This window comes from Salmo salar, chromosome 26, assembly GCF_965601325.2.
Source record: "Salmo salar chromosome 26, fSalSal1, whole genome shotgun sequence".
Classification (NCBI taxonomy): Eukaryota; Metazoa; Chordata; class Actinopteri; order Salmoniformes; family Salmonidae; genus Salmo; species Salmo salar.
Genome location: NC_138316.1, coordinates 8,712,371 through 8,737,646, shown reverse-complemented (window position 1 = coordinate 8,737,646; position 25,276 = coordinate 8,712,371). Strand labels below are relative to the sequence as shown.

Genomic DNA, 25,276 nt, shown 5'->3' with positions numbered 1-25,276 from the left:
CCCCTCGCCCTGCAAGTGTATACTCGTCAGACGTCATCAGAATTGTCCACTTAATTTCAGGGCTGAGGGGGTAGGGTGTGTCTTTTAAGTGTTTGGACCGTAGAACTTGTATGCAGCCAATGACCCATGATACTCCAGATTGGACATTTGCATCTGCTTCTTTGTTTTGCAGTCAAGATAAACAGTGCAATATCGCCACCTATCGTACTGGAGGCAACAGTGTTTACTTTGTTTTGGCTCGACCTCTCCTCCAGAGCTATTATCCATAACACCTAAATGCCATAATACACTTGCTAGCTCACTTAACACCCCAAACAAATATAAGTCTATTAATAATACTAGTATTTATAATTTTAATAGCATTCATAAAGGCTTCATAAACACTACATAAATACTTCACAAATAGTCTAGAACCATATGCCGTACTCTACAAATTATTTCTGAATGTATTGCTTGGTAGTGATTGTACTTGGTTTAATGTGGGATCGATATTTACATTTTGTATTACCGCAACAATACTTATTTAATCCCAACTATCCGAGCACCTGTTGCCAAATTGGAATCATCATCCCATAACGAACATCTCCATGTGAAGAGAGTAGCAATAAAAATAACTGAAAGTAATATAAAAAAATGAAAGTTTAGACAAAGGCTGCAGAGGCAGATAGCCAAGAATGGAAAAGCTGGCTGTATTACGTGGAGATGATTGTACAAAAAAGTGAAGAGAAAAAAATCCTAACTAAAATCTTACGGACTAGTCCAATGTAAACAAATTTGATTTCAATGAACACACAAAAGTACATTACAAATATCTCTTTCACAATCACCATATAAAAATACCAAGTAGTGAGATTTTATGTTCCATGAAAATATTTACAGGATCATGCATGTCTGCAGGTTTTTTACAAGTAAAAAAGTTATACAATCTTACAAAACTACATTTATCAATGAAACACTTAAGGATGTTGTTTATACGAGTCGGGTAGAATACTACTCTTACTGCTGCGATATGTCGGAAGTGTAAAACAATGGTCATTTACATTTTTGTTGTTTAATTTCAAATGGTGAAACACCAGAGAGCTCTGCTACCCACAGTCAGAAGCAGTCAAGTGAGCTGCAATGATTTATGAGTAATGAGTCCATTTCCTGTGACCTCATAACTAATCAGAGAGTAGTCCAATGTGAGGAAAGTCTGATGAACATTGTATTTCTGTTCTGGTAAAGGTTCAGGTCAGTCAGCCCATGGCATGTAGTCCAAAGACAACCAGTCGGAAATCAACATGGCTGAAGGCGCAACAGTGGTGTAAAACATCCTCAGGGCAGGTCCGCAAGTTGAGGATGGAAACAGACTATGTCCCTCTAGTATGGCAAGCAGAGGACCTGTGAAGGAAGGAGCAACACAAATAATTTAATCATCAAGATCGCTTTTGGTGTGATAAGAACCATCACGTTTTTGAGCATTTACATTGGCAAGCTAATTTGTAGAAAGTTGTACAAATATTTATTGCATGTGCAAGCAGCTAACTGTCCCTAGCTACAGTATATTGTTCCTATTTAAGTAATGATTCATAGAAGTCCACACAGTGGACCACACAACAGAATGGCGCCAAATGTGATGGCTGCCGTTGTACGATCCCGTAACCAATTGTGTATGTTTTTTTCGCAACTTATTTAGTACATAATGTTTCTGCCACCGTGTCTTATGACTGAAAAGAGCTTCTAGATATCAGGACAGAGATTACTCACCCCGTACTGGAGGAATACTTTTTCTTCAACGAGTCGGACGGGAAGAATTTACTTCACATCCCCGTCATTCGCAAGAGAGGTATCGAGGATGAAGGTCCGGGTGCCTTGTAACGATCCGTCACAGTCTTCCTTTACCATCGGTCCTATTAGCCAACATACAATCAATCGATAATAAAATAGACAAACTATGATCACGTATATCCTAGCAACAGGACATTAAAAACTGTAATATCTTATGTTTCCCCGAGTCGTGGCTGAATGACGACATTAATAACATACAGCTGGCGGGTTTTATGCTTTTTCGGCAAGATAGAACAGCGGCCTCTGTTAAGACAAGGGGTGCTGGTCTATGTATATTTGTTTTTTATTTTATTATAATTTTTTTTATTTCACCTTTATTTAACCAGGTAGGCTAGTTGAGAACAAGTTATCATTTACAACTGCGACCTGGCCAAGGTAAAGCAAAGCAGTGCGACACAAACAACAACACAGAGTTACACATGGAATAAACAAACATACAGTCAATAATACAATAGAAAAGGTCTATATACAGTGTGTGCAAATGAGGTAGGATAAGGGAGGTAAGGCAATAAATAGGCCATAGTGGCGAAATAATTACAATATAGCTATTAAACACTGGAGTGATAGATGTGCAGAAGATGAGTGTGCAAGTAGAGATACTGGGGTGCAAAGGAGCAAAATAATTTGTTAACAGCTGGTGCATGAAATCTAAGGAAGTCTTGAGGTTTTGCTCGCCTGAGGTAGAGTATCTCATGATAAGCTGTAGACCTCACTATTTACCAAGAGTTTTTATCTGTATTTTTCGTAGGTGTCAAACTGATGCTGGCACTAAGACCGCACTCAATGAGCTGTATACGGCCATAAGTAAACAGGAAAACGCTCATCCAGAGGTGGTGCTCCTAGTGGCCAGGGACTTTAATGCAGGAAAACTCAAATCCCTTTTACCTCATTTCTACCAGCATGTTAAATGTGCACCTTTACTCCACACACAGAGATGCGTACAAAGCTCTCCCTCCATTTGGCAAATCTGACCATAATTCTATCCTCCTGATTCCTGCTCACAAGCAAAAAACTGAAGCAGGAAGCACCAGTGACTCAGTCAATAAGAAAGTGTTCAGATGAAGCAGATGCTAAGCTCCCGGACTGTTTTGCTAGCACAGACTGGAATATGTTCCGGGATTCTTCCGATGGCAATGAGGAGTACACCACATCAGTCACTGGCTTCATCAATAAGTGCATCGATGACGTCGTCCCTACAGTGACAATATGTACACACCCCAACCAGAAGCCATGGATTACAGTCAACATTCTCACTGAGCTAAAGGGTAGAGATGCCGCTTTCAAGGAGCGGGACTCTAACCCGGAAGCTTATAAGAAATCTTGCCTCTGACGAACCATCAAACAGGCAAAGCGTAAATACAGGACACCGGGTCCGACGCTTGTCGGATGTGGCAGGGCTTGCAAACTATTACAGACTACAAAGGGAAGCACAGCCGCAAGCTTCCCAGTACACGAGCCTACCAGACAAGCTAAAGTACTTCTATGCTCACCTCGAGGCAAGTTTATTTTAACTTTATTTAACTAGGCAAGTCAGTTAAGAACAAATTCTTATTTTCAATGACGGTCTAGGAACAGTGGGTTAACTGCCTTGTTCAGGGGCAGAATGACAGAGTTGTACCTCGTCAGCTCGGGGATTCAATCTTGCAACCTTTCAGTTGCTCTAACCACTAGGCTACGCTGCCGCCCCAGCACAAGCTGTTCCCAATGACTGTGTGATCACACTGTCCGTAGCCGATGTGGGTAAGACCTTTAAACAGGTCAACATTCACAAGGCCGCAGGGCCAGACGGATTACCAGGACGTGTACTCCGAGCATGCGCTGACCACCTGGCAAATTTCTTCGCTGACATTTTCAACCTGTCCCTGACTGAGTCTGTAATACCAACATGTTTCAAGCAGACCACCATAGTCCCTGTGCCCAAGAACACTAAGGTAACCTTCCTAAATGACTACCGACCCGTAGCACTCACGTCTGTAGCCATGAAGTGCTTTGAAAGGCTGGTCATGACTCACAACACCATTATCCCAGAAACCCTAGACCCACCTAATTTGCATACCGCCCCAGCAGATCCACAGATGACGTAATCTCTATTGCACTCAACACTGCCCTTGCCCACCTGGACAAAAGGAACACCTATGTGAGAATGCTATTCAATTGACTACAGCTCAGTGTTCAACACCATAGTGCCATCAAAGTTCATCACTAAGCTAAGAAGTCTGGGACTAAACACCTCCCTCTGCAACTGGATCCTGGACTTCCTGACGGGCCACCCCCAGGTGGTAAGCATAGGTAATAACACACCCGCCACGCTGATCCTCAACATGGGGGCCCCTCAGGGGTGCGTGCTCAGTCCCCTCCTGTACTCCCTGTTCACTCATGACTGCATGGCCAAGCACAACTCCAACACCATCATCAAGTTTGCCAACACAACAGTGGAAGGCCTGATCACCAACAACTATGAAACAGCCTATAGGGAGGAGGTCAGAGACCTGGCCGTGTGGTGCCAGGACAACAACCTCTCCCTCAACGTGATCAAGACAAAGGAGATGATTGTGGACTACAGGAAAAGGAGGACCGAGCACGACCGCATTCTCATCGACGGGGCTGCAATGGAGCAGGTTGAGATCTTCAAGTTCCTTCGTGTCCACATCACCAACAAACTAACATGGTCCAAGCACACCAAGACAGTCGTGAAAAGGGCACGACAAAACCTATTCCCCCTCAGAAGACTGAAAAGATTTGGCATGGGTCCTCAGAACCTCAAAAGGTTCTACAGCTGCACCTTCGAGAACATCCTAACTGGTTGCATCACTGCCTGGTATGGCAATTGCTCACCCTCCGACCGCAAGGCACTACAGAGGGTAGTACGTACGGCCCAGTACATCACCGGGGCCAAGCTTCCTGCCATCCAGGACCTCTATACCAGGCGGTGTCAGAGGAAGGCCCTAAAAATTGTCAAAGACTCCAGTCACCCTAGTCATGGACTGTTCTCTCTGCTAACGCACGGCAAGCGGTACCGGAGCGCCAAGTCTAGACCCAAAAGGCTTCTTAACAGCTTCTACCCCCAAGCCATAAGACTCCTGAACAGCTAATCAAAGGGCTACCCAGACCCCTCTTTATCCTGCTGCTACGCTCTGTTTATTATCTATGCAGTCACTTTAACTCTATCTACATGTACATGTTACCTCAATTACCTCACCTAACCAGTGCTCCCGCACATTGACTCTGTACCGGTAACCCAAGTATATAGTCTCGCCATTATTATTTTACTGCTGCTGTTTAATTATTAGTTAATTTTATTTTGAATTTTTTATTTAACACTTTTTAAAAAAGTGTTTAAAAGTAAGGTCTGCACCTGTTGTATTATGCGCATGTGACAAATAGATTTAGAGGTCCACACAGTAAATATGACATGTACAGTCACAAGTTTACCATACCTTATCATGATTAAGAAGTTTTCTCATCAAGTTGCGGACCTGGAACACCCCACTGCACCAGACTAGATGACCAGACCTCCTCCTATACCTAAAATACAACAGGATAATGCTTTGTCCTTTTTTTCCAGAAATTGAATTTTGTCTTTAGCCTTTCCCAACCCCCCAAAACACACGTGCAGAGGCACCAGGTCAGCTACAGCACACCACCATTGGAACATTTTAGGGAATATGTGCCCAGCTAAAGGGTACAACACTAGTACACAGAGGGCAGCTGGGAAATGACACAAGCCACACATCAGTAACTGATCCACATCTCAAACCTCTAGGCTGACTGCCGCCACAGAATATGTAATTAATAATTTCTCAAGTAGTGCTAGTGTTTAACTACCATTGTCATAGTACAGGTCATATTTAATAAATAATAAAAAATGGCTGGATATCTATGTCATTCACAACAGACAGTTCTCTGAATAATGTGTCAACGACAAACAAAACACATTCTGCGCCTTGAGGTCAGTCAGCCCGTCGACTGACAGAAACATTTATGACTGTAACAGTGGTGTCCAACCTCAGAGCAGGTCCACAAGTTGAGGACAGAAACAGACTTCATGTCTCTCAATTGTGTCAAGCAGAGGATCCTGTGAATAAACATAAGGAGCAGAGCCAAAGATTTCATCATAATGTTTCGTGACTATTCAAACCGACAGGAAAGTTAAAAAATACTAAACAAAAAAGTCACTACTTATACATTTTTGGGGATCACAAACTGGATTTCACTCTGAAAAGAGCTGTTGTACACCCAGATTCAAATAGCATGCATCAAGGTAAATGAGGAATGTAAATTCGAGGAGGATCTGTGACTTGTTGGCTGTAAACATTCTAAAATGTCAATTTCAGACAGTGCAAGGTCATTAATCTGCATTGGTTTAAAGCTGTATTGAAATTGTCCCTACCACTAGTTATTGTCCCGACCACGATACTCTTCATATTCATGTTATGTGTAGACGTCCACACAACGAGTATGAAATACCTACAGTTTTGCAGTACAGTTTCACAATTGATGTGAAAGCTGTCATAAGGAAGACATTTATTTGGATACATTTGGTGTGAAAAGGCCCTCAAGGGATAGTTTTCCATAAGTTCCTACATGGAAAGGTGGCTATTGACATCCACAACTGATTCTGATCTTGGTCAGGGATAAGAAGGGATGTAAAAACATCAAAGGTAATAGCTATGGTGATAATGACAAGTTATTACAAGCAAGTGACTGAAAACATTGACATTCCCAATAGACTCTTGTTCTAGGTCCCAGCCAGTGACAGTAAATTATTCGATTCATCTGTGTCTAAAAAATAAGATTGACAACACACTTTCAGGCTTTGATGGTTTGAAACAGTTCAGTCCGACATGGAGAAGGGATAATAAGACCATGCTGCTTTAGGGACACTGCTGCTGGAAACACACGCATCACCTGTGAATAGACATGTATGAAATGATTAGATCAAGTAAATTAATAAAATCAAATGAATAACCTCATTGACCTCCAGTCATGAGGATATGAATATCCACTTTATTCCAGCCTAGTGACAGTGTTAATCATTGTAAAAAGATATCAAATCCTAAGTCACAGCATTACTTGCATATATTTTGATCCAGAAACGGGCTCCCCACCAGTGATGCATACATCTGAGGAACAATGTGGAATGACCAACAGTTTTATTTCGCTACATGGTTGACAGCAGAGTAATGTCCGAATCACATAAAAAAAAAATAGGAAAGCATTAAGTCTTGATGAAAAACTTAACACCTCCACAAAAAAAATGTACAATACAGAAAACAGCCTGTAAAAATGACTGATATAAAACTCATGATTTTATTTATTTTTTCTAAGCAGATGGTCATTCAAAAGGTGATTTAAAGGGGGTACTTAAATTGGTCCTTCACAAATTGGCAAAGATCAAATCCAAATATAACCAATTATGAAAAATAATGTAAAAATGTGTCGCCTTTACAATGCAGTGGACTCTTTTTTTGGTTTCTTCAGTGTCATACATTTGTCTTTTTATAACAGGCACCCAAAGTGAAGGCCAAAGAATTTGCAAAGTCCACCACTCAGACTAAATCCCTACTCTACTGCATCTCTTGTTAAATGTTAGGCCCAAAAATTGGGAAAGCATAAATTGGATAAACTGTCCTAGAGTTTTGTCATTTAGCAGACACTGTTATCCAGAGCGATTTACAGAAGCAATCAGGGTTAAGTGCCTTGCTCAATGGTCCAGACAGATTTTTTGCCTAGTCGGCTCGGGGATTGCATACCAACAACCTTTCGGTTACTGGCCCAATGTTCTTAAAAACACTAGGATACCGCCCGCCTAATTATCATATGCTACTCTAAAGACACTACTCCTTCTTGTGTACTTTAACTTTTGAGTTAATTTCTCGTGGACAGACACACGCAACATATGCCTAAATGGTAGTAACGTCTGTCGACAGACAGTGGGATACTACGACTAGCGAGGAAATTTGTTCCGGTACACTGATTTAGCGCCACTAATAATTTGGACAAATCACAATTTCGCCAGTGCTCGCATCTTTTCGAATTTCGAGAGGAGAGGGGACATTTCGCCTATAGACTTGCCCAAAACTGGCTGAGAGTTTACGTTTAGAAGGGTGGAGACTTCGCAAGTCTCGTTAGTATATTTTCTAACAGATCTTAATAAAGCATCCGATTCCGTGTCTGATATTAGCCAGCAATTGGTCATTGGTAAAGGTCTGTGTTTGGAAGTTTGATTGATTTGCCCTCCCCAAAAAACACTTTCTGTACCTGGTAGTGATGAACGGCAGAGAGAGAATACATGTCCTATCTGAAAATCACTGGGTAGTGTTTCATCAAGACTCATCTTTGATTAGCTGGGTGACAAGTTTTTTATAGTCGGTGTTCCTTCAACATTGTGTACATTTTTTTATTTGTTTTTCATCTAAATCATTTCTTCCCTGGTTTACTAATAATGTGCATCTTATTTTCCTACATACACTACCGTTCAAAAGTTTGGGGTCACTTAGAACTTTCCTTGTGTTTGAAAGAAAAGCCATTTTTTTGTCCATTAAAATAACATCAAATTGATCAGAAACACAGTGTAGACATTGATAATGTTGTAAATTACTATTGTAGCTGGAAACGGCTGATTTTTTATGGAATATATCTACATTTGTATACAGAGGCCCATTATCAGCAACCATCACTACTGTGTTCCAATGGCATGTTGTGTTAGCTAATCCAAGTTTATCATTTTAAAAGGCTAATTGATCATTAGAAAACCCTTTTGCAATTATGTTAGCAAAGCTGAAAACTGTTGTTCTGATTAAAAATGCAATAAAACTGGCCTTCTTTAGACTAGCTGAGTATCTGGAGAACCAGCATTTGTGGGTTTATTTACAGGCTCAAAATGGCCAGAAATTAGTCGGTGCGGAATTCTGTAAGGGAGTGCGTAACTGGCGGCAGGGAAGTCAGGAGCAGGAGAGCAAAACTTGGTAATCAACGGAGCAGTTTTATTCATAAAACCACCGGTAACCAGAACCACAAACAAATGGGTACAAAACCCGTCGCGCACCAGAGAAACCGTGCACGTGCACATGCATTAACAATAAACGATTCCGCACAAAGACATGGGGGGAACAGAGGGTTAAATACACAACATGTAATGAGGGAAATTGAGACCATGTGTGTGAGAAGACAAGACAAAACAAATGGAAAATGAAAGGTCGATCGATGATGGCTAGAAGACCGGCGACGCCGACCCCCGAGCGCCGCCCGAACAAGGAGAGGAACCGACTTCGGCGGAAGTCGTGACATTGCAACTCATTTCATGTATGTTTTCATGGAAAAAAAGGATATTTCTTAGTGACCCCAAACTTTTGAACAGTAGTATAGGTCTACTTGGCTGTTACCAGAGTCTGAGGCTTGCTCTATGATCCTTCAGTGCAGATCAGACTCTTCCTTAATGCAAATATCTGCAAGTCCATTTACCTGGCTAAGTATGGCTGCTTTATCAGTGCACTGTACCAGATAAGTCTCATTAGAGATAGTTTCTTTAGCATGATGAGGAGATACCAGTCTTGCTTTAGGTCCCAGGCATGTCAAGCAGATGGAGCTGGCCATCGTCTGATATTTCATCTGCTCTATATTTTTGGCCTGATGTATCCTTTTCTTTCTGAGATTTATTTCAGACATTCTTTCAAGAACAGCTAAAATAACTGCTTTCGTTTTTTGGGCTTGACCTGCAACATCAGGTATTGCAAATAGCTTTTCTAGATTTCTCAGATTTTTGCTAGACCAAGTCCGTACCTCGTCACTATTTGACTCACTTTACAGGATATACGTAGGGCAATTTTAAACCTTTTCAGATTTTGCAAACAAATATCAAAGTTGTGTGCTAGAACATCATAGAGTATTCATGTAACTACCATTTGCCCTTTTTTCAAATCTGTGAACCTCATACATTACACCGTAAATTAGGGTAAAGGTCCTTAACTTTCTCCTCTGTTGTAGATGTAATAACAGATTGGTCCTTTGTAGGTCTGTACGGTGCCTCCTCACAGAATGTCACACCTGTCTGAGTAGAGATTGCCTCCATCTTAACAGGAGATATGAGGTCCACATTAGACTTATCCTCTAGGCAGAGAGGGAATTTTGTGATAGGTTCATTCTCTTCGGATCAGGAAACGTCAAACGTCAGACATTTCCATTAAGATGTTAGGGTTTCTTTCTTTGAGATATTTTCCTTTTCTCATCAAGCGTTTTAATCTTGACATTGTGTGGGTTGCAAACTCATACCGTTGATCCTCATTTTGCAAACCAAGATCAAAATTGTATGCTAAAATGTGAAAGATAACATACTGTTGAGATTTATTTTTCTGGCAAAATCGGAAACCGCCGCCATTACGCCATTTGTCAGTAACCGTAAATCCAGTTTTTGTTTTCCTCCAGATCCCACATTGAAATCTAAACCTATTTCTTTGCAGTTGGAGTATGGGTCCTTCAACCTTGTTCCATGAGAGGACCTTCCTGAAGCAATTGTGTCATAGCAACTGACATGACATTGGTTTTGTGTTTTCACTCCTTGTTTCCCTTTTACATTGATGAAAGATTGAGTAGTATGTTCAATAGTGAACAATTAGCTGGAATAATTGATCGAGTTTTAATCTCCCTATGACTTTCTCTCCTCTCTTCTGACAACATACCTAAAATCAGCCTTGTGATTTCATGGGGACTTGTGGTATCTGGGTAATCTTTCTGTGGGCCTACATGGGAATCTACAGACCACGGTACGGATGTATCATCTTTCTCCTCAACCTTTATGTCTATATGGATTTTTGAGATGAGCTTACTGGCTAATATGTGACTTCTGATTTCAGTCCCCCCTGTAGAATCATGTTCATTCAATGATTCAGTGTTCATCTCCATATAATTTATTACGGTATTTACTGACAATGGACAACTTGTTAGATATTACTGCACTGTTGGAGCTAGGTACACAAGCATTTCGCTACACCCGCAATAACATCTGCTAAATATGTGTATGTAACCAATACAATTTTATTTGTCTGCTCGTGTTGATTCATGAGGATTTATGGTGTATGGGTGATCTGTCTATCAATAGTATCAGGCCAAATGACAGCTGGGGATATCTCCTTATCCTCTTCTAGCTTCAGGGTACATCTATCCATTTAGTACTTAAAAAAAACTACCAAATAAAATTGTGTCAAAAGTAGCTATTAACTAGCTAGAAAAAGGCCAAGATTATCATTATATCTTGATAGAAAAGTTGTTGATGATCAATAGAACGTATTCACCCTAGGCACACATTGAAATTGGTAAAAGTTGAATGAAAAGGCTAACGTCAGCTACAGTACAAATAGTTTGTCCTTCTTGGGATTATAATCATTTACAATATACAGTAGGCGAATTTGCATCGCAATCAAAATATTTTTTTCATGAAAGCAATTTAAATAAAATCCTAGGTAGCTTGGTAGTAGTTACTTCTTTAAACATGCAACAACATTTCAGAAACACCATATTAGTTACAAGCTATATTTATATTTTTTAAAAGACAGCTACTGAGACGTTAGTTATCTTAGCTAGAAGCTCACGTATCTAACATTAGTAGCTAGATAGCTAGCTATTAACTCATTCGGAAAGCTACACTGGCGTTAGTGGTACCAACGATTTTTTATAACAAACCCTCGTTTGTTCTACCTGTGGCGGTACCTTGGGTGGTGAATAAATGCAAGTCCCTTGGCCTCCATTGTAAACGAGACAAAACTAAATAGACAATTGGTACCATTAGACTTTCTACATCGGAGATGTAGCTACAGATTTGTTTTACTTCGAAATCTATCCCGAATGATGCCGAAATGAAGGCAACAATGTTGTTTTGTTGACTTCTTCATTTGTTGAGGGTTAACTTGTTTGTTTAGGCGCATTACCGCCACCTTCAGGACTGGACTCTGATTAAAGCACATTCCAATAATACCTCCATCCATATACAGACTGTACAAAACATTAAGGACACCTACTATTTCCATGAAATAGACTGACCAGGTGAATCTAAGTGAAAGCTATGATCACTTATTCATGTCACTTGTTAAATCCACAAGTTAATGTAGATGAAGGGGAGAAGACGGGTTAAAGAATGATTTTAAGCCTAGACACAATTGAGACATGGATTGTGTATGTGTGCCTTTCAGAGGGTGAATGGGCAAGACAAAATATTTAAGTGACTTTGAACGGGGTATGGTAGTCGGTGCCAGGCGCAACTATTGGTTTGTGTCAAGAACTGCAATGCTGCTGGGGTTTTCACGCTCAACAGTTTCCTGTGTGAATCAGGAATGGTTTCAAAAGTGCTGAACAAATAGTTATATTGACTATGTCGTCCTAGTTCGCTCCTTAATGTCTTAATCAAAATTACGGATGGCGATCATTCCCTTATGCCATAGTTTGTACATCTCAATTATCAGTCGAAACCACATTTGTGACTCGTTTCAGGAAACTAGGCATGTCGCAAGTCACGACATCACACGAGTTATTTAAATGTTATTACATTTTTTTTTAAATCAAAATGTGTTTTTGGCAAGAATGCTGGAACATTTGAACTTTGTGTGTCTTAATAACAAATGTGTATGCCATCTGTAAATACAAATAAAGTTGTTAAATTATGAGCTTAGTTGGTTTAGCCACAAAAAAAGCCAAGAACCTTCCGCTAGCCATGATTGGCTGAGATAATGAGTGGGCTGGACATGCCAAGAGATGAGTTTCAGATTGGTCTGCCATGGTGCATCTTCTGTCTATAAAATGAGCTGCTCGTTATGTGTAATCCGTTCTACTGCAGTTTTTTCAAAAGATATACCATTAGCCATGGAGAACTGCAAATGTGTTGCTAATGCTCTCAATAACATTGGTGCCTGATAAATTCAGGGCAGCAAAGGTCAGTGGGAAAAAGTTGTGATGGACTATTTTCTGGAGGACGATCGTGCCATGCTGACTCTCTCTGACTCTGAAAATGAATCAGACAATGAGGAAATCCCTGATTTAGGTAAAAACATTTTTAATTCAAGAACACATTGTAGAGTCTTCTGATGACAGTGATGGGGAAGAAACGGTAATCAATAGTGTTGTTGTCACGGAAGAAGTTGACGGAGTTTTGAAATCAGTGGAATGTCTGGTAGAAGCAGAGTATGATAAGGAGATTAATATAATTCTGGCATTTGATTGCAATGCCATGGAGTCAAAAAGAGAAAACAAGACTGTAGTATAATTTGTAAGTCGCTCTGGATAAGAGCGTCTGCTAAATGACTAAAATGTAAATGTAAAATGTATAAAACACCTGTCTCCGGATAACATTTTCAAGCTAAGGGCAACAATGGCATCCGTGACAGAGGGAGAAAGATCTGATGATTCTTATGGCATTGCACACGGTCAGTGTGAACCAGAGTGACTTGACCCAATGGGCCAAGCAAGCTGTACAAACAAAGCGAAAACAACACAGGACGTCTTACTTAATGAAAGGGGTTGCAGTCTGCTGTGAAGCATTCATCCATGTATACTGGTAAGAGTCTAGCTACAGTTTTAGATATGATAAGTTTCTAATTTTGACAGAAAGTGGTTTTCATTGCAAGTTAAAGCTTACTATGGCTTGCTAGCTAACATTACATTTATGATCTGTGTGTAGCAATGTTCTCAGAATTCCATTTGCATTGCTAGTTATAGCCTAATGTTAGCTAGCTAACTAGTCGGAAGAGATTTCTGAATGTTCTTCACCCCGCATACACCCCTCCAAACAGACATGCTTTATCTACTAATTTGCTGAATGCAGAGTTCAACAGAGTTCAAGTGAAGGTCAAGCAAATCATAGAGAAAGCAGACTGTATTGCAATCATCTCTGATGGGTGGTTGAATATTCGTGAGCAAGGAATAATTAACTACATAATCTCCACCCCTCAACCAGTATTCTACAAGAGCACAGACACAAGAGACAACAGACACACCAGTCTCTACATTGCAGATGAACTGAAGGCAGCCATCAATGACCTTGGACCACAGAAGGTATTTGCACTGGTGACAGACAATGCTGCGAACATGAAGGCTGCTTGGTCTAAAGTGGAGGAGTCCTACCCTCACATCACACCCATTGGCTGTGCTGCTCATGCATTGAATCTGCTCCTCAAGGACATCATGGCACTGAAAACAATGGATACACTCTACAAGAGAGCCAAGGAAATGGTTAGGTATGTGAAGGGTCATCAAGTTATAGCAGAAATCTACGTCACCAAGCAAAGTGAGAAGAATAACATTGAAGCTACCCAGCAACACCTGTTGGGGTGGTATTTTCATCATGTTTAACAGTCTCCTGGAGGGGAGGGAGTCTCTCCAAGAAATGGCCATATCACAGTCTGCCGATAAGGACAGCCCCATCAAGAGGATCCTCCTGGATGATGTATTTTGGGAGATAGTGGTAAGCAGCCTGCAACTCCTGAAACCTATAGCAGTAGCCATTCAACGGATTGAGGGAGACAATGCCATCCTGTCTGATGTTCAGACTCTGCTTGCAGATGTAAGAAAATAAATCCGTACTGCCCTGCCCACTTCACTGTTGCTCCAAGCAGAGGAAACTGCAGTTCTGAAATATATCAATAAGCGTGAAGACTTCTGCCTGAAGCCCACACACGCCGCAGCGTACATGTTGGACCCCAAGTATGCTGGCAAGAGCATCCTGTCTGGTGCAGAGATCAACAAGGTCTATGGTGTCATCACTACCATGTCTCGCCACCTTGGTCTGCAAGGTTCTTGGCAGTCAGGCGAAGTACACTTCCAAGCAAGGGCTTTGGGATGGAGATGCAATATGGCAATCGTGCAAACATATCTCATCAGCCACCTGGTGGAAGGGACTTTGTGGATCTGAGGCTCTTTCCCCTGTTGCTTCCATCATCCTCCAAATCCCAACAACATCAGCCGCCTCAGAGCGCAACTGGTCCTTGTTTGGGAACACACACACCAGAGCACGTAACAGGCTGACCAATACAAGGGTTGAAAAATTGGTAGCCATCTGGGCAAATTTGAGGCTTTTTGAGCCTGACAACGAGCCATCCTCAACAAGGTTGGAAAGTGACAGTGAAGATGAGGCCTCAGAGTCTGATGTTCAAGAGGTGGACATTGAGGAGGTCCAGGGAGAAAACATGGAAGCCTGAGAAGACAACCAAAGCTTTAGTTTCTAGACTATCATTTTACAGATGCATGTTGAAAACGTTTTTGGGAGATGTGGTGGATCATTGGGCATCATTCAATATTCCCTTTCTTTTGTTGTTCAGTGAAATCATCCCATGTGAAGAGTCAACTCATTTAATTAAAGTTCAATTTGTCACTAAATTGTTTTTTAAAATTTCTATTGGAAGGATTTAATCATTTGCAATTACGTCTACTTATGATAAGGTAAAAGGTTTATGTTTCTGTCTCCATATGATATGGTAAATATATGCAATGTAAAAAACATTTCATTTAAATGGTATTAATATTAATTTGCATATATTTCTGTTAATTCCCATATATTCCCGTACATCTATGAGATACTTGCTATGGGTGTCACTGCTATTAGCTTCACGACTGACATTTGGACCAGCGATGTCAGCCCCATGAGCATGCTGGGTCTGATAGCACAGTGGGTCGACGAGCATTTCATACTGAAAGCCGTATTGCATGCTCAAGAATGTGCTGGTTATCATACCACTGCTGCCATTTCAATGGCATTTGAGAACATGTTTGAAACTCGGAAACATGAACACACTCCTAGAGCCATTCGAACAGCTGACTAGAGAAATAAGCTCATCAACTGCGTCTGCAGCAGACGTGATACCCTCTGTCATGGCATCGAAACGCCTGCTCAACAAAACTGCAGACACAGACCGTGGAGTTAAAACTTACAAATATACTCGAAGCTGTGAAAACGCGATTCGGTGGCATTCTTTCTGAGCCTCTTTACTCTGTCGCCACCATGCTTGATGCTAGGTACAAGGACCGCTACTTCGATGCAGACAAGAAACAGGGTTTACGTGAAATGTTACATACACAGCTGGACAAGATGGAAACAGACACAGTGACAGTGAGCACCGAGGAAGAGGACCAACTACAGAAGAGGCCACAGCATGACAGAATTGAAACTTCACTAATGAAATCCTGGTTGAGAATGAAACGACTGAACAAATTAACAACAAAACAGCACAGCAAGAAAGTGAAAGAAATAGGTTTTGATTATGTTTTACTGGTAATTGGGACATACGTAAATGCCAACAAAATAACCTTTTGGTCAGTGTGGTGTGTGTAACCTTTACTTAACTTAACAAATTATTATTTACAATGATGGCCTACCCGGGCCAAACCCGGACGACGCTGGGCCAATTGTGTGCCGCCCTATGGGACTCCCAATAACAGCCAGATGTGATACAGCCTGGATTCGAACCGGGGACTGTAGTGACGCCTTTTGCACTGAGATGCAGTGCCTTAGACCGCAGCGTCCGTGTGTGTGCGTGTTAACTATTTAACTGTACTTGAATTCTTAAAAGGCCGTTAAAATGTTAAATATCAGTATTGTTTTTTTTGGTAAGGAAAATATTTGATATTGGTATCGGCCAAAAATGTCATATCGATGCATCCCTAGTGTATACCCAATGAGTCTTGAAGGATGTAACTTATAAAATGCCTCATGAGCTTATTTCAACTGTCATACCCCATTACAACCCAAAATGTAAAAAATGTCAGTGTAAATACAGTGTAATATGAGTAATTACAATAGATCATAATCTCAGTCATTATTACACTGTAGTGTTTGACCCAGGCCTACATCATGCATTTTTAAGTTGAGGGTATCATGGGTTCATATTGTAGGCTCATAAAATCATTGACTTGAAAGAAAAGCATGATCCCACAGGAAATGTTTTAAATGCTCTGTAGTTGAGAAGATTAGCAGTATCCAGAGACCAAATAAATTGAGATAATAAATGAAACAATTTTACATTCAATTAATGAATAATATTAAATGATTTACCGCCCATAAGGGCAGAGTGCCACTAGTAAAAAAATGTATGTTGTTGCACCGTTTTTGTTCATGGTGAAGTGCTGGGGACACAAAACTGAGGGTTCCTCATCCATGTCCTCCCCTTCGTCAATGTGTCAGTTGTCCACTGTTACAGCCCTGGCACCAGTGGTTCCAAATGTGCTTTTTTTGTCTGACATCTGAAAACAGAAGTTAACTTGTGTTAAATGTGATAACCAAGATAGCAGAATACACCTGTGCAAAACATATGGTTTGGTAGGTTAGGGGTACAACTCACTGCCTCAACTAGGAAGAAAGGTCTATTAAGTAACCAAGAGATACATAAACAGTTGTTTTTAGAAAAACTGCTGGCGTTGTAACAAATTTCAAACAACTGAAATACATACCTCTTTGATCCACAGGGGATGAAACAACAGATTGCAGGCTTGGGGAAATACCTCTGACTTAACAGAATAAAAGTATTTCTTCCACAGTTCAGTGGAACTTGGAGCATAAAACAAACAAAGAACTCCAACTGAATTATATCCATAAGAACAATAAGGATCGATAAAAGTTATTCCTGGGAGGGGGGAATTCTCATGTTTCCATTGCAATGTTTCGGCAAAATTAAAAAACAAAAATGATTGGGTTCAATGTGTCCATTACAATGCTGTGCCAGAAAAAATATATTACGCTCAGGTATTCCTTCCACCAATAACAGTAGGCATGAGAGTGAATAGTAGGCTGAGGGAGCTCGCTCAGTTCTTCTGTTCCTATAAACAAATAATTCTCCCCTTCAGTATAAGTCTTGGTTGTTCATTAGAAGGGCATATCTTCTCAATGAAATTACACCTACATTAAAAAATAAATGTTTCCCACGTCCCTCAACTTAAAACCCTTAACTTGTATTCTGCCTTTGTAACTTCACTCAAACTGACTATTCTCAGCAGTGAATATCATGGTTTTGAAATGTGAAGCGCCACAATATTGTCATGTGCAATTTGCACCAAATTTTATAATTTTCATTTGAAATTGTAGCCTATCATTTAAACTGTACCGTGTTGGTCAGTAGTGAACTACATGTAATTCAACTAGTAATTTAACTGCATTTTTCAATAGCTTGGTGGTAGTTTATATAACTCAATTCAAACCAAGATGTTTTTTGTTGCGGACAGCCTTATATTCCCAACAAGTCGTAGTGGGAGGACCACACAACATTTTATCGCGTGACTCCAAGTTTACTTCGATATGGTGGTTATTATGGGGTCAATATTTGCGCATAAAAGCGTTTCCACCGACATTTCTAACATAATTAATTTTACAGACACAGAAAGATTCCATTTGGTCTAGCGTATTTTGTTTTGTCAACATTTGGAAAGTTTAGCGACAAATGTTCTGTTTCCATCAGGCCTGTCGTGACATTTTTTTATCCGACATGTACTTTACTCGCATAAAAAGATTGGATGGAAACCTGGTTTACTGATGTCCATTTTTTTTTTTTATACATCTCCTCACAGCAGCACTGACGGTTATGCAACCGCGTCAGAGTTTTGAATGACACTTTCCCTCCCTTTTATTTTACCAGACACAAATGAAAAGATCAAAGTATCTTTGCCCCATAGATGAAAAGTGTAAACTAATTATATCTGCCGACACCCTACAGTCAAATTTTGGCACCAGTAGAGTAGTTATCAAGCTATTTAAACCATCCCCATCTGCAAACACGCATTCTCCTATATTGGTTACAAGGCGGTCCTTACTTAAATCAAGGAAGAGAATATCATGTTACCATTGGTGTATTAAAATGAGTTTGGGTGATGTCACCCTATCCCCATAATAATCCCACCTCCTGAATCCAATTATTTGACATGAGGGAGGGGACCAGTAACATTATGATCAAACTATCACTGTTGAAGCAAGTAATTTTTCATACTGGTCATCATACTTTGATCTGTTTTAATCCAAATATCATAAAATGTAATGAAAAACATGATTTTGACTGTTCATGGTGTTAGGGTTGAACTGGCTATTTGTATGCATAACCTTTATAATATACTGGGGAAGCTATGCTACAATATTAAGTATATGAACTACGAGTAAATCAACTGTTGAAGACAAGAAGAACTACAACCGGCAACAGGAAGTGCGTCACGACGCTGGGACCAGCCTGCACGCCGACGTTAGGAGGAGCAAGTTTAAACCACGCTCCTCCTCCCTCTGACAGGCCAGCATTGAGCGGGAACTATCTCTGTCAGTATAAAAGAGAGAACAATAGGATGTGTCGCTCTCTTCTCTGTTTGCCCTGCGGGGTATAACAGCGAGACCGTATATATACGAACCACACATATACCACACACGTGTTTGCATTAATTAAAGTACAGCTAAATCAGAAGTTACTATGTGCTGACTATTTTGTTCTGTTACCAGAAACGAACTGTCGCAACATTAACAATGGCCTTTAACTTCTACCAGTGTGAAGTAATTGTTAGCTTAGTAAACGTTATTTTCATAGTAGCTTCCCCAACACAAAAACTGTAGCATCATTATAATAAGAAAGCGCATATTAAAGTTTGAAAGATTTTACCAATAGTAGAGAACTGGAGTAAGTAACAGGAAACTAATATTAGGAAACAGCGTTTAATTTGGTCTTATATCAAAATTACTCCTTTATTTTAATTAAGGCTGACATGGATCCTGGATGTATGAAATAATTATAAGTCAGAGATCTGGAACAACACTTATTAAAGTAGTGATATAAGGTTCTACGACAGAATTCTTAACCTATTTTCTAAATAATCTTCCAAAAGTGTGCATACCCTTACTAAAAGAAATTTAAGTCCATCAAACTGCATGACTGCATACTGAGTGTCTCCTTTAGCAATTGCAACACGTTGTTCCACCTTTTTGCCAATAATGGGCAAAACCAAGACATTGTTCTGCTCATATTCCTTCCAAAGGTCAATCCACCAATCGATACAGAGGTCATCGTATTTGACTTGGAACAAATTCACACCGTTCTCCTCTTTCATTTTCACAACTGTCCCGGAGAAGAACTCAATATTGCCGTCCACATCAAGGGCTTGCTTTACACGCTTTCCAAGGATCTGCTCTGACTGAGAGACGACTGGGATCCTATTGTCGCTCAGGCTGTTTCCATCGACTGAAAATAAGATAGAACACGTATCTGTATTGTCCTGTTTACCCCCCACCTTTGTTGATCCTGCCTTCTTTAGGGCACTTGCACCATATGGACAGTCAAACTCAAAGTAAACGGAGCAAGATTCTTGGGCAGTGGTGGTGGGTTGGTCCATGCTTTCCAGCATTTCACAATTCAATGCTTCATCAGCCAATACCTCGTTTTTGTTCATGCCTGACTGCATTTCCACTTGTTTTTGTGAGGTTCTGCTATAGTTCTTGAGTTGATCCTCTCCATCATTCATGACCTCATTCTTCTGAGTTTTGCATCTCCCTCCCTTTCTTGAACCCTCAGCCCTACTCAGCTTTGGTTCTCTCTCTCTCACACTATTGCATTCTATAAGTACCCTGTCAACAGACTTAGTAAATGCATCTGAACAAGGGCCTAACACAGGCAGTGGTTCCTCTGTAGCTTTGACAACTGTTGACACATTCTGTTTCAAATTTGACAAGCTTCTCCAGGCTACATTTCCTCCCTGCAACTGAGGTATTAAAAATACCCCTCTCGTTTTTCATACCAAGAACAAACCTCCTAAATTGCAGTTGGCATACCACTGCAGAATATTTTCTTTCCTTACATAAAGAGGCCAACTGCTTATTAATAATCTTAACACTGTCCCACAAACCACCATACTGCTGCAACTCAGTGGTCAACTGCTGTATCACGCTGACATCATGACTGTCATTACGTGCCCTCTTACGACGAATCAATGCATCACTTAGCCGTGTAGGTTTCTTCCTCTTTGTTACAGATTTTTCTGGAATTGTTTTGTGTGTTTTTTCAGGTTCTACCTTCTCTTCTGCAGTTGCATCATTCCCAGAATCCATCGTGTCTTCTTCCATGTTTTTGGAAGTGTGGAGATTGCCTCTCTCAATTTGTCTTGTTCCCTCTCTAAACATGACTCTCTGCTTCACAGACTCTTGTGCTGCTGTCAGGATTTATTATTTTTTCTGTTTGTCCAAAGATGAAAGCCATTCCCATGTGCGGTTCTTCTTGAACATTAACATTCCCTCAAGTGCTATGCTTGTTGCCTTTGACTTTGCCATCATCAAATAATCTAAGACACTTAAGTCCTTCTCTGAGCTCACATTTGACTTCAGGACAGCCTTCAACTTCCCTCTGAGGCCATCTGGCAAATGACTGCTTTTATGCTGTAGCTGATCAGCCATCATTGTACATCATACCTTCAGAAAACTAGCCAGAATCACTTCTACAATCTGGATGGTCAAGTCAAAAAACTCTAAATCTGTCCACATAGTAAGTCTTTCCAACACAAGGTCCATGGGCATCTCTGTCGTCAAACAAGCATGCTGTTCCTTCAACAACCTGTCTTCCATCCTCTTTCCATTCTTTGAGCTTGGTAATGAGAGTTTGGTAGCGTGTTTCCATCTTCAATGTGTCTCCCATGGATTTGAAGAGGGGATCAATTATGATCTTGGAAATTAGACCTAGAGCTCTGCATCCGGCTTTGAACTGTTGGACCTCAAAATCAGCAGCAAATCTTGCAAGAAAACTGTTGTCATCCAAGTACTCCCTAGTAGTAAACTCAACCAACTCCTCGTGTACGCTGTACGCTCCAGCAGCATTATGAAACAGAGTGTCAATTCGGTTTCCTCTGAATGGGGCCAGAGGCACGTCATCAAACTCGCCTTTTCTGGTCAAAAAAGCTTTGAATTTCTCAGACTTGCCATCCTTTGCTTGGATCGTATCAGTCACAGTCCTCACCAAGCGCACTGTTCCAGACTCCAATGCATTTTTACTACTGTCTGACAACCTATTGGCTCCAACTTCCTCATCTTCAACAATCATCTTTTCCCACAATAGAAGAGTTGCCTTTGCCTGATGAGCTAAGCTATCGATCAAATGCAATCCACAGAAGACCTCATTCACACAGGATAGTTTGGCCTTTTCAGAATGAGTATAGAAGTCATACCGCTTAACCATCTTTGGCAAGATGTCTGATTTATATTCAGAAATAAGTTGTTTAAACCCTGTTTCTAGGACAACACAGTCATCAAAGAGACTTGTTATTTTGGCAAAGATGCCCCTCTGATGACCACCCGTGTCTTTAACATTTACTGCAGCCGCAACAATGTCCTGGACCATTTTGCGAACGATGTTAAACTGATCCACTTCCACACCAGCGCTTTGCTCTCTTATTTCCAAATGACAACAATATCCATCCATCATACAGACCTCAGCATTTTCATGTTCATGAACAAATTCAGCTGCACCAGTGTCAGAAGTCACCTGATCTGCTTCAAGGACAAAGTTGGTTGCCACCGATGCAGAAGGAAGCCTCTCTGTTTTCATGCCAAGCATTTTGTTGAGTACTGCTTCTACAACCTCAGATACTTTGCTGCAGTTGATCCCCTTGTTAGCAGTTAAATCCAGGTACAATTATTTTATATTATCATTGAAGAGGCCATTTTTAAGTGTTGGTACCTGTTCGGTGCGGAAAGAGTCCAATTCATCCTTAGTTTCTGTGTACATTTGTTTCTAAAAACGCACTTTCTCCTTTAACTTCACCAACCTGGGGTCTGTTTCAGTTCTCACATTCTCCCTCTGTCCCTCGTTGCACACAGACATCTTAGATAGTTTTTCCTTCATCTTCTTGTATCTACCGAACAGGAACTTGTTGTCTCTATAAGCTCTCTGGAGTTTCACTCCTCTCTCTTTCTTTGCCTTTTTCAAATGAGCTTTGTGCTCTTTCAGAGTGTCACATTTTTCTCTCAGCATCTTGATGACGAGTCGCTTTCTATCAATCGCCTTTTTGAGGTTGTATTTGTCTTTCACTACAGATATAGTGCTGCCCTCAACGTCTATGTCGGTTTCACTGGACGTCACTGGAGATAGTTGGCCTACACCTCTAGCTGGGGTCACTTTTTTGGGGTTATTGGTAACAGGCAATGTAAACACTTGCTCCTGGTATGAAAGCTTCTCTGCCAAGCGGGCCAAACACCTTAACTGGACCACCACTCTTTTAAGTTTTAGAACTACTCTCTTAGAGAAGCCTATTTTCTGTTGCTCACTGTCCAGAAAAATATCAAAATTGGACTCTAAGATACTTAGGATCGCATATCTGTATACTCCACCTGCCTTTTTAGCACATTTGTGAACTTCATACATTATGCCATTTGTCAACACATGCGGGTCAAGTTTTTTCTTTTCAGTTGACTTTGATTTCAAATCCAGGTCAAATCCTATATGCTTGCAGAGAGGATAAGAGTTGTCATCTTCTGTGGTAGAAACTGAATTGCACTGATTTGACTCGATGCTAGTCCCTTCCCTAGCCTCCAACTCAGCATTCGCTTCCTGATTTCCTCTTGTAGTAGAACATTCTTGGTTTTCCAGTGCATTATAACTCAAGACTGTAGATGGCGGTTGCAATACAGAGGGTTGGGAATACGGAGTGAGAATGTTGGTACCAGTTTTTTTATTTTGCAGTGGATCACCAATTGTCTCTGCAGAATTACTTGCCTCTGCTGTCTGCTGGAAATGTTTAGAAGGCGTTTGTGTTCCTGTGCTACTGAGCTCGTTTGTTAATTGATCTTGTGCCTGTCCATTACTCACTCCAGTCTTTTCAAACACAGAAACGAACTGTCCCTGTGTTGTTGCATGAGGAATGCTAACAGTTCTTAAAGAGACAACTGAACCTATGGCAATGATAGGAGAGACCTCCCTCTCCTCCTCCTCAGGCTTTACATATACTTCCATTGACATTGTTTGACAGAATTGCAACAAAAAAAGCTAGCCTACTTGGATAAGATCACTTATGAAATTTCTAGATTGAATCCCTCAAACAATTGCTCATTATTTTGTTTGCATGATAATTTAGTTACCACTTCATGACTTTAGGGAGCAGTTATTTAGCCTAATCACACCAGTAACGTTGATCACCAACAAAATAATCAATATCTTGCTAGCTAACGTTAGTTAGACATAACGTTATAAGTAACGTTAACACTACAGACCACTGAAAATGGATTCAATGTAGCAAGTTACTAGCTAAATAAGTTAGTGTTGTAGTTGTACATGTCGCTGGTTAGCTAAACGACAATCGACATAACATAAGCTAACTAACGTTATCACCAAATATAATCTTCCTCAGCTAGTTACCACCCACCCAGGCAACTACGGAAGTTAGCTAGCATCGTTTGCACAACATCCGTAAAATCCAAGTTAGCTGGTGACAATGGAACAAATATACACAAACATTCGGAAACGAATGACAATGTTTCCTTTACGGAACTAACGTTAGCTTAGTGTTATCTAAACAAACTTCGCTACCTAGCTTTACGTCTAACCCTTCCCGCCAGCTAGATGGCACAGCTGACTACCTGTTTGTAGTGAACAGATACGGCTCCCTCGGATTGTCGACTCCGTCTAAAAGCATTCTAGGAGACATGAACTGTGTGGTTAAACTGTCCACGATTTTTGGGGGAATCTGGTATCCAATGTTTCTGCTGAACCCTAGTGATGTTACGTTTGATACTGAAACTCCGAAGCATGCTTCGAAATCGATAGCGGTTTACTTCTTCTTCGACGAGGTTTAACCGCGGTTAGCATCAAATATATGTTGCATTACCGCCACCTACTAGACTGGAGTACAAGTCCCTTATACTTTACTTGAAAAAATAAATAAACAAATACCCTACAATCCAACACCACACGAACATAAAAATACAAATAATAATAATATATACTTTTAAATAACACCACCCTACTACACTATTTAAATCTATTTAGTCCTAACTCATGCCAACAACCTGAAAGGAAGGGACATCAACACTTAACACACCCTGAAACTCTTCTGATGTCAAGTCTAACACACCCAACCTCAATTTTATGCGACTACGTTCCATCTCTCCAGTACAGTTGATAACCATTTCTTTAAAAGCTATAAATCCAATCTTACCGAAACATATATCACTTGTTGGCCTATCCCTCTGTACTAGTACAGATCTACTACTCACACCACTCCTCTCAGGATCCCTACCCCTTGACCCATCTTCCTCTACTTTATTCACTGCCTCAGCATATGTCAACTTCTGCACTAACCCTGGAAACCTCAACATGCCTCTCTCGCACGGGACATTTCTAATCCCCAGCCCCATGGGCACCCCTACAATTAAGACATAACAATACTTTCCCCAATGCTACACATTCTTTTGTCTCATGACCTTCTGCACACTTCTCACACCTAAGAAAATCCCTCCTACACACTGCTGTCA

General features: G+C 40.6%; 1 long non-coding RNA gene across 4 annotated transcripts; it reads right to left on the bottom strand.

The window, feature by feature from the left end:
- Positions 1 to 333: 333 nt before the first annotated feature.
- LOC106587079 (uncharacterized) lies at positions 334 to 24,586 on the bottom strand. Of its 4 annotated transcripts, none has more exons than XR_014382790.1 (6): positions 17,254 to 24,586; positions 11,533 to 17,046; positions 6,635 to 6,735; positions 5,265 to 5,352; positions 1,747 to 1,889; positions 334 to 1,380 (listed from the first exon to the last, which is right to left on the bottom strand). It is a non-coding gene; the product is annotated as an uncharacterized LOC106587079 (long non-coding RNA). The 4 variants fall into 4 exon arrangements; XR_014382788.1 differs by having other exon boundaries at positions 16,908 to 17,046; XR_014382789.1 differs by having other exon boundaries at positions 5,265 to 6,735.
- Between the last annotated feature and the right edge of the window lie 690 nt (positions 24,587 to 25,276).